The following is an 11,610-nucleotide window of genomic DNA, read 5'->3' as shown; positions in this document are numbered from 1 at the left end:
CTGTTTCTTCTTCACTCTAGTTATTTTGGATCTTGCACTGGACATGTTGGAGGATACATTGTAGAGACTGAACTCCATTATGTTCTCAAGAGTATCAATTTTTGTAACAGAAGACAGTTAACTTGGCAGAATTTAGGCTCCAAACTCTGACTCTTCTGTGTTGGGCCACAGCTGAAATCTCCGTTCAGTTCTTTTAGCTTTATAGAGGTTGCTTGGATTCTGCCCTGCACACACATAGTGCAGGAATCAGCGAGAAGTTGATGCAGAGTTTATACTCATAAATTGGAGACCCCTCTATGGCCCTCTCCTTTCTGGATTATTCTCCTTCATGTTTCAAATGTAGTTGCTCCAAGCACTGATTCTGAATATTTAACCTGTGAGATTACAAGTGTCTGAGCCTTAGCTACACTGCGTGATGCTGACAGGAGTCGGCCCTCAGGTAGAGTCATTAAAAATGGAAAGCTCATCTAATGTCCTTCCCTTCTTCCAAGTGTCAACTCTCTCCACTTTCTGCCTGCTTTGGTCACTTTTCAGTGCTTTCATACAGTTGTTTTCTTATATTTTGCACAGAGCTTAAAAGTGTTACATATGGATTGGTTGATCTGATTCAAGCTACTCAACCATTAATGGAAGTGGAACCTCATTTTTTTCCCCTTTAACCAAGAAAAATCTGCTCCATATCTAGACATCTGCATTGTATTTATTTATACCAACCCTGTTTGTCCCTACCAAAATATGCTTTGATTTGTTTTTTCACTTTTTAGAGATAAAATATTTGGAAAGAGGACCGCCTCTCCCCTCATCTTCTGGTGCTGCTATTTCATTTCTCTGCTGAAAAGAAGCTGTCAGGCTACTTTTTCTCCAGAACCTCCCTACTTATATGATTTTACTTGTCCTGATTTATCTTTCCAATTCTATTCTTGTGGATTAGTGAATAGAAACAATTCAGACGGGGGATTATTTTTCCAAGGTTGATGAAGTGCCTGGGAACATTTCCAAGCATTCCATTCAATTGTTCTCTTTTTATTGACAAAAATATTTATATAGACTTTTTCTAGAGGATTGTACTGTCCATTTCTGAATAAAGGGGATTTTGAGTTCATATCTAATGTAATAACTGTGAAAGGAGAAAAGATTGTCACATGCGCCAAAGAAGATGGAAAGCCCTATAGAGGGACACAACTAGGCCACATAGTCTACTCAATTCAAGAAACCTTAAAGAAGAAGGAGGAGGACAAGGAGGAGGAGAAGGAGAAGGAGGAGAAGGAGGAGGAGGAGGAGGAGGAGAAAGAAAGAAGAAGAAGGAGAAGGAGAAAAGAAGAAAGAGGAGGAGGAGGAGAACAAGAACAATAAGAGGAATCTTTATGTGCCAAACTATGGTGCTGGTCTCATTGGGACTGAGGGTGGGAGGTGACATTGGCACACACTATAAATGTCTTTTAAAACAGCTCTATTGGGACACCTGAGTAGCTCAGTCGGTTAACCATCTAACTCTTGATTTCAGCTCAAGTCCGGATCTCAGGGTTGTGAGACTGAGCCACACGTCTGGCTCTGTGCCCAGTGGGGAGTCTGCTTCTCTCCCTCTTCCACTCCTTATGCCCCTCCCTCTGCTCACCCTCTTTCTCTCTAAAATAAATAAATCTCTTTTAAAAAGTAAAAAAAAATAAAATAAAACAGCTTCATTAAGATATAATTTACATGCCATACAATAATTTTTTAAGGGTGAATAATATCTGAATAAGTGAATAAAAAGTTCCTAAACGACTTTTTCAGTAACTGCTGTATTACAAAAGGAGGGGGAAATGGGCCCCTCACCTCTGACTCTCAAGTACAATTATTGTTGCTATCATCACACTTATTCAAAGCTGTGTGTGGTGTCAGTAAACAGATATATGGCTGACTTTTAAGCCTGGAATGAGTGGTTTTAAAGATGGAAAGAACAGAGATTTGGTATCTAAGGAACACATTTGGAAACTGTCTCACATTAAGCCCTCCTGAAATGAGAAGGAATCATACCTGTTTCTTTCTGGTTAAGACTGTATACAGGATATTTCTTTCTCTAACTCAAGCAGTTAAGTTCCTGCCCAGTTGTTAATTTTCTCCATTGAAAACATCTTTTTCTTAATGTCTCTGGCCTTAATTAATTGAGCTAGAAAAGACAAAGGAAGTCACACATGGCTGAATTCTCCATCATCAAAATAATTTTTTCTTTTTTTAGAGTTTGCAAAAGGAAGGCACTTACTATTTGGAACATTTGGGAACTGACAAAATTGAGTTTTACCAGATCTGCGATCTGTAAGTCACCTCTAACAATAGATATTACTCATGAGGTAGCTTAAATGTTTCCATCTCCTGGATCACTTTCCTGACTCCACTCACCTCACAGCCTGGCTTAGGCTGTGGCTTGCACACTCCCTGTACATACTTGCATCCTATTACTTACCACATCGCGTTGAAATGCCCTATTTACGTCCCCGTCGTCCCCATTCGACAATCTACTCCTTGAGGATATGCTCTTATCTCTCACTTCACTGTGAATCCACAGCTTTTAGGTCAGTACCTGGAATAAAGTAGATCCTCAATACCTGTTTGTTGGATAAATTAATGACTGTGCCCAAGATGCAACTAATGTAGGGAAATTAATTAACATTACAATAAGTAAATGGGTCGTGTCTATACAAATTTCAAGGGAAAGATTTTAGAAACAAATATTCTACATTGCTGGAACTGACCTTCTTTCAGTTTGTACTTCCAGTGATAATTAGTACCTAAACTTTAAAAGACGTTTCTGGAATAAGTCACAGTAACCGTGGGGTTTGCCGTCATTTAACACGTTGGAAGTGCAAGGCTTGTCCCTAAAATGGGGTTATTTTTGAACTGCGTCTCTTTACCATAGAGAGGATCTTATTAAAGTCTTTAGGAAATGTAAATATATATATATATATTTATTTATCTATATTTATATAAATATAGAGATATAGATGCCCTAGGCACCCTTCTTGTATTACTCACGATGCATTACATAATCAAACAGAATCGTTTCACCCTCAGAACCGTGTCACTTATTAGAAAAGAGACAGTGAAATGTATGACTGGGCACCTGCTTAATTTATTATGAGTTTAATTTTGGAGACTTATCAGCTCGAAGAACTAGCTGGCCTCAGCTTATTACATTTTGTTTTTCTTCACAAAGGTGCTATTACTGAGTTACATTTTTGCCTTAAATCGTGGAGAAAAGATACCCCTCTGATCAGACAACAACCCCTTATCTACTGTCACCAGGTCAATAAGAAGCCCGTTATCAGCAGTAGCACCGAGATGCTGGGCTTTTGATAGAGGGAGAGGTAGATTCAATAGATACAGCCTGAAAACAGGATTGTTTTCAATTCTGGAAAGAACCCCTTTCCAAAAGGCTTATCTCTAAAAGGTAAGATGCTTTCTGTTCTTTGTCCTAGAAGACTATGCCAACTACCTTCCCATTAAACTTCTCTGTACAGAACCTGGATTTAACATACTCTGCGGTGCAAATTCACTTTCTGGGCAGAAAGGGAAGCCCTCTCTGGAAAGGGGGGAGAAAGGTGAAGTAAGATACATAGGAAGAAATGCTGACAAAAGAAACAAATGGATTTGTGAATGTTGACAAGTCAGAAAGAAAGCAACAAAGGGAAGAAATGATAACCCTACCCTGGATTAGTCATAGATATTACTTTACACACTGTTCAAAGATGATAGAAAGACATGCTTTCAGGGCCGCCTGGGTGGCTCAATCGGTTAAGCATCTGCCTTCGGCTCAGGTCACGATCCTGGAGTCCTGGGATCGAGTCCCTCAGTGGGATCCCTGCTCCACGGGGAGCCTGCTTCTCCCTCTCCCTCATGCTCTCTTTCTTTCGCAAATAAAGAAATAAAATCTTAAAAAAAAAAAAAAAGGAAAGAAAGACACGTTTCAATTCTTCCCGCCATTACAAGATGTACGTAAATGTAAGCATTAGGTAGCAGGGGAATCCAGCTCAAGTGCCAGACCATCAGGTTAAATTCTCCCGCGGTCATCTGTTAGCCTTTCCAGAGCCTCAGTTTCCTTATCTATAAATAGAAGTGATAATAGTTCCTACTTTGTAGTGTTGTTTTAAGGGTTCAGTGAGATAATTTACAGGATGGCACTGCATAGTGTCCAACAAATATTGACCATTATTATTGTTTTTAGCTATCCTGCCACATGGTTTATGATCATTCATAGTCCCTTTGTGTTTTATTTCATTTCCTTGGAAGTGAAAAGGGGCACAAATCCATGAACCAAAGTTTTTTGAGGGCAAGGTGTGTATCTTACTTATTATGGTATTCCCAGTATCTGGCATAGTGCTTGGCACACAAGTGATAAATATTTGTTGAAGGAATGGAAGAACAATTATTACAAAACATAATTTCAATTACAAGTCTTATGGGTTGAATTGTGTCCCCCCAAAATTGTTTTTTTAAAAGACTATTTATTTATTTTGAGAAGAGAGAGAATGGGGGAGGGGCGGAGAGAGAGGGAGAGAGAGAATCTCAAACAGACTCCCTGCTGAGGGCAGAGCCTGACACGGGGTTCCATCCCAGGACCCTGAGATCATGACCTGAGCTGAAACCAAGAGTCAGGTGCTTAACCAACCACCCAGGGGCCCCTCCCCCTCAAATTTTTATGTTGAAGTCCTAATCCCCAGTACTTCAGAATGTGATCTCATTTGGAAAAAGGGTTGTTGCAGATATCATTAAGATGATGTCATACCAGAGAAGTGTAGGCCCCTAATCCAGTATTACTGATGTCCTTATTTAAAGGGTGATTTGGGGATAGACACATACACCGGGGGAAACACCATGTGAAGATGAAGACAGCTTTGGGGTGATGCATCCTCAAGCCACGGACCACCCATGATTGTCAACAGACCATCAGAAGCCACAGGGGAGATTCTCCCTCCCAACCCCATCCTGGCAGAAGAAATCAACCCTGTCCACACCTTGAACTTAAATGTCTAGCCTCCAGAACTGTGAGGTTCTCTTGTTTCAGCCACCCAAAGTTTGTGGTACTTTGTTATGGCAGCCTCAGGAAATGAATCCAGTAGTTTAGTTGCATCATCATCTTTAAAAAACTGTGTATGTTTATTTATAAGTGTAGTTCTTGGTGGTTTCAATCTATTCTGAAAGAGATGCTTTGGTTAGTATTATTTTGCATAAGCAAACATTGTTCAAACCAAACATAATCAAGAGCAAAATGAAATCGCTTTTTGGGTAGGCACAATTCTAAAAAGTTATCTAAGTTTTTTGGAACCGGCATCATATTACTAAACTCTATGCCAAGAGCATGTTCAGTATCTGACATTACCCCTGACTAAGTCGGTAGCTACAGTAAGCAGACTGAGATCAGCAACAGAATAAATCTCATTGTTTAATTTTATTCAAGTTGAAGTTCTGTAATCACCTCTACTACTTTTATGAAAACACTGTAAAATGTTTACGGAGCCAAGTAACACTAGCAAACAAATCTGCTTATGGCACTATTTTGAATTCTCAAGAATAACTGACAATAAGTGTAACAATAAACTGTAAAGAACAGCCCAACTTACCTTGACCTAACTGATCCTTGTTGCATTGAATCCCATTTGAATCCTTAGGAAGAGCATTATATCGATTTGACACGGTTATGAAATAACAAGAGTTTGAAGTATATTCATGAATATTCTAACTTCAAGGAGAGTAATGATGAGGCATACTGAGCATATAGAAAACAATAAATATTGAATGAAGGAATGAATGAAAAAAATGAATGTATTAAGAGAGCAGATTACTTTTGAAAATGCAACCACAAAAGAGTAATTAAGGGGAATTTTTGTGGAGTAATAATTGTCTTGGGATCGTGTTTGCTACCTCCATCCTTTCTAGAAGCAGACCAGAGGGACTCAAAAAGACAGCTGGTCAGAAAGGAGACCTAAGAAAATATCTGGTTAGAGAGACGTGGTTAAATTTAGCGTGGACTCAGCCTACCCAGTCTCTCCCTGAAAATTCCCCAGTCCGCTACTGCCAGAAAGACACCACACCCCAGCCCAGTCCAACCGACACACCACTGAACACACCAGTGACATATTTGGCTTCCTTGATACCTAAGAGATTTGCAGGGATGTAGGTAGACAATACATTTCTAAGAGTTCTTAAAGGTCAAGTTTTATTTTACTCAAAGTTTTACCCTGAATAGAAACTGGTGATGAAATGAGGAATTCCCATGCCATAGACGTCTTTAGCACACAAAAAGATTCAAGGTTTCTGAGAAGACTCACTTTGCTAATATTGTCAAACACTCTTTGTATTAGCATTCCTGTAACGCTAATACAGGGGGAAAATATTCTTTAAAACTCACAGTGACTTTGGAGTGCCTGGGTGGCTCAGTAGGTTAAGTGTCCAACTCTGGGTTTCAGCTCAGGTCATGATCCCAGGGTCGTGGAATCGAGCCCTGCATCAGGTTCCACGCTGGGCATGGAGCCTGCTTAAGATTCTCTCTCTCCCTCTCCCTCTGCTGTCCCCCAAACTCTGCTTATGTACTCTCTCTCTCTCTAAAATAATAAATATAAATAAATAAATAAATAATAAATAAAACTCACAGTTACTACAGCTCTTTCTTCTAAGATGAAGTGGCAGAATTCCAATCAGTGAGGACATTACTCTGTGTTGCTTCCTTCCTTTGGCAGATACTCATAGAAGAGGATGAACGGAGGGACCGAAGTTTTCAAGTATCTGCCAACTTTTCTATAACCCCCAAAAGTAAGACCCAAAGTAAATGGCTCCTAATTTAGCAGTGCATGTAATGAGTTTTGACATGCAAAGATAAACCCCAGTCCCTAAGTAGATGGAAAACAGAATTAATCTGAAAACAAGGTCTGAGAATTGTGATGAAGTGCTTCTTCCTGAAGAGATTACCTTGAAGATTGAAGTCAGAGACTACTATGGAAGGTGATCAGTGAAAATTTCCAATAGACAGAATTCCTGAGGATGTTTAAAAACAAGAATGTAGGGGCGCCTGGGTGGCTCAGTCGTTAGGCATCTGCCTTCGGCTCAGGTCATGATCCCAGGGTCCTGGGATCCAGCCCAGAGTCAGGCTTCCTGCTCCGTGGGAAGCCTGCTTCTCCCTCTCCCACTCCCCCTGTTTGTGTTCCCTCTCTCACTGTGTCTCTCTGTCAAATAAATAAGATCTTTAAAAAAAAACAAGAATGTCTAATAATCCATTTTAAGGTGTTTTACTGGAATAATGTAAACTCTATTCCCTTATCCTAAACCTTCAGTAAAGTTGGTGCACGCATATGCACACACACACATGCACGCACAATGCACAGGCTCTGTGTGTCTGATATGAATGGATTTTTTTATATTAAGGAAAAGAAGTCATGTTCCATGGCTGGATGAACACAGTGCATAAGGAAACTCTTTGCCACAGGAGATGAGATGCGTGATCAAGAATTCAATAGAATCAAGAAGTTGGACTTGAAGAATGTCAGCCTGAGGAATTTCAAAGAAATATTGGGAGGATTTTGGATTTCCCACCAATGGCTAGATGAAGAGTTAACTCAGTTTTTGAAATACATCAAGGGCAGAGTTTATCAATTAAGATGACTTTGGACACAAGTAACAGAGAACCCTAGTTCAATCTGACTTAAATGATAAGGTAGTTAATTATCTCATATAATTGCAAGAATAAAGGAAGGGCAGAAAATATGGAGGAGGGGTTGGTTGACATTAAGGATTATGTGCTTTCAATATCTTCACTCTGACATTTCCAGCTGATAGCAAAATGCAGTTCCTGCCAATATATCCTGATATAATATCCAGAGGCAGGAAAGAGGCCATTTCTTGGAATCTCCTTTTTATGAATGAGGAAATCTTTCCAAGAAGCAATTTGAGCAGACTTCCGTACACATCTAATTGGCCAGAACTGTATCACACGCTTGCTGTTAAACCAATCTCCTGATAAAGGAGATTGCTTCCATCCAGAAACACTCTAATTGGCTTAGACCAATCAAGATTTACTCCTGGGTTGGGGATGAGTCATCTTCACCTGACTCACAAGACAGGTATAGGCAGATACCTAAAAAATCAGGATTTTAGGTATATAGTGTGACTTCCACAGGTGTATGAGTCTCAAGGAAAATGATACATTGCAGGATGTGTAAGAGGTATACACATATATACATATATAGTTTGTAGTTTGTGTGTGTATATATATATACATACACACAATATATATATAGTATATACTATATTAAGGCTAGTTTGATTATTAGTCATAAATAATGGTTTTAGTGGTTCTCGCAACAAGAAGTTCCTTTTGTTTTATGGGAAGAATATAAACAGACTCAAAGTTGATTTTTTTTTTTTCAGCATAAAGGAGTTAGAACCCATTTAGAAAATGTGTTCAGTTCAAGGCATCATATTTTATGAAAACTGACAAAATTAGAGTGCATCAAAGAAATCCTATGCTATGAGGATTAGAAGAATAATCTGGGGCTATTTAACCTGGGGAGGGGAAACACTTGGGAGACTATAACAGGAGTCTTAATTTATTTGAAAAATTAGTATGTGGGATATGGTATAGACCTATTCTGAGTAGTTCCACAGGTTAGAAGTAGGACAATTGGCTGAAACTACAGTGAAACACCCTTCAGGTCAAATGAACATAGCCAGCTTGCAGCAATGCTATTGAGAGCTTCTCGCTTTGGTGGGAAACCAGGTCAGGTCACAGTGACTTTGTAACCTACTGTAAGTTGGCACCCTATTTAATGGGCTGTGATGGCTAACTTTATGTGCCAACTTCGCTGGACAACAGGGTGCCCAGATATTTGATCAAACATTATTCTGAGGGTGTCTGTGAGAGTGTTGTTAGAGGAGATTAACATTTCAATCACTAGACTAAGTAAAGCAGATTGCCTTCCCTAATATGGGTGGGCCATATCCAATCAGTTGAAGGCCTGAGTAAAACAAAATGGCTGACCCTCCTGCAAAGAAAAGGGAACCCCTCCTACCTGATTATCTTTGAACTGGGACATCAGCGTTTTTCCTTCCTTCACAGTCAAACTGAAACACTGGCTCTTCTTCAGTCTCTGGCCTGCTGGCTTTTGGACTGGGACTTACATCATTGTCCCCCCATCAAGTCCCCAGATTGCTGACCACAGATCTTGAAGCTACTCAGCCTCCATGTTGTGTGAGCCAATTCTTAGATAAAGATAGATGATAGATAGATAGATGATAGATAGATAGATAGATAGATAGATAGATAGATAGATAGATGATAGATAGATAGATAGATAGATAGATAGATAGATAGATAGGTAATCTCCTATTGGCTCTGTTTCTCTAGAGAACCCTGACATATATGAACTGAGAACTTTTTACAAGGCAAGTCTTTTCTTCAGTTCTTACAGGTGAGTGATTCATGTTCTGTAGATTATCCTTTTTACTTATTGCTGGTCTGAGGAAAACTAGAATTCTGATTCTACTTCAATTTTTATTGATCCATTCATCATTGTTGAGTTCTTTTCATTAGAAAATGGAAACAGGGGCACCTGGCTGACTCAGTCAGTGGAGCATGCGACTGACCTCAGGGATGTGAGGTCGAGCCCCACACTGGGTGTGGAGATTACTTAAAAATAAAATCTTTAAAAAAATGAAAAGAAAAGAAAATGGAAACTGGTGGTCTGCCAGTTTTGCCCTACCTCCAGGGGTCATAGTAAAACAATTTTTTAGAAATTCCCTGATCTAGACCACTTCAAACGTCTCTTAGAACTTCAAAATCCCTGGGGCGCCCACGTGGCTCTGCCTTCGGCTCGTGTCATGATCTCATGGTCCTGGGATTGGGCCCCACGTTGAGCCCCACGTTGGGCTCCGTGCTCAGCTCAGCGGGGAGCCTTCTTGTCCCTCTCCCTCTGCTCCTCCCCCTGCTCGTGCTCTCTCTCTCAAATAAATAAAATCTTTTTTTTTAAAAGTTGATATCAATCTAAGATATAACTATACACAAAATAGATATAATTCCTGCCCTCCCTAGTGAGTAAGAAATACAAACAAGCGATTCTAATATACTCTGCTATGTGTTAAGCCAAGCCCAGGGACATGAAAGGAGCCCATGCCTACGTCACCTGCGGTAGTCAGGGAAGTTGTGGAAAGTCCTCTTGGATGAAGTGACATCTAAGTTGTGATGTGAAAGGAGAGGAGAAAGTAGCGGTGAGTGGTTGCCATGTGGTGTGAAAGAGGAGCCAAGGGGAGGTAGGAGGTTGGAGAGGGAGGTGAGAGATTTCCTCCAGGCAGAAGAAACAGCAGTGACAAGAACACCACACAAGGTGGTACTAGACTTTGCTGACCCCACTCCCACCCCACCCTCTACTTTTTCTCGGCTGAACTGAGATCACAACATACCCACTGATAAAAATGGGAAGCTGTTATTATACAGCAGCGTTCATTGCCAACTAAGAGCTGACTTTCAGATAATCTTTGTACAGCAGTGCTTATGCAAGTATCTAAATATTTTAATGCACTGGAACTTTATATTTTATAAAAATGAATGAAAGAAATAAAAAATGTTACCATTAACAGTGTAATTGAGACAAAGGCCAAAAAAAAAAAAAATCATTAGGTTTTCCTCATGTTGTGAAACTTTAGCCCAAATTAGATGCTTGTTGAAGTGGATTTCCTGTGAGTTCAATGAAAGGAAAGAACGATATTAAAGCATGTTTAGAAAATACCGGAAATTTACCCTTGACTGTTGTGTCTAAAACATAAAATACAGTGATGAAGGAAATGGAGAAATTGTTAAAATTATGGATTGATAATTGCCATCCTTAAGTATTCCAGTGATTCGAACACAGGAAGAACATGGTGCAAACAGAATAGGGATGCACCTCATTAATGAACCCATTACCAAGAGAAAGCTGGAATTCAAGTTTCTCTCAGTAATTTTCCAAAGTTCATAAGACATTAACAAAAATGATCAATACTCTAAGAAATATACATCATCAACTTCCTTCAAACATGAAAATGAATTTTGTCTACTAAATGTCACCATAAATGGGAGAACTGGAATGTGTGTTAAGAAATTTATCATATTTAATGTTTAATCTAGGTTTTAAAAATATTATATATACATATGGCAGGGGTTAAAAAAATAAAACCTTTGTACAATAATTGGGAATAATCTAGTATTTATATTATAATCTTACAAGCCTGGTATAACATGTCTTAACTTCTGCTCATTTAACTTTCACATATTTTGGGGGACCCCACTATGTACAAAAGCAGACAACTACTTGTATTCCTTGACCTGGATCTCTGTGTGTGTGTGTGTGTGTGTGTGTGTGTGTGTGTGTGTGTGTGTGGGGTGAGGGAAATGGTGAGTGACCAGATATGAGACTACAGAGATAAGCTGACATTAGATTGTGTAAGGCCTTATAAGACACATAAAGGAATTCAGAACCATCCTGAGATTAATGGAAGTACTGAAAGGGTTGAGGCAGGGAATTATATGAACTTCTTTGCCTCCAGAAGATCATGAGGGTTGCAGCATGAAGAGTGGATGTAAGGGGAATACACTGAACCCACTGGATC

Source organism: Phoca vitulina, unplaced genomic scaffold (genome assembly GCF_004348235.1).
Source record: "Phoca vitulina isolate PV1807 unplaced genomic scaffold, GSC_HSeal_1.0 scaffold44, whole genome shotgun sequence".
Taxonomy (NCBI): Eukaryota; Metazoa; Chordata; class Mammalia; order Carnivora; family Phocidae; genus Phoca; species Phoca vitulina.
The sequence above is the reverse complement of the archived record's forward strand: the minus strand, read 5'-3'. Positions refer to the sequence as shown.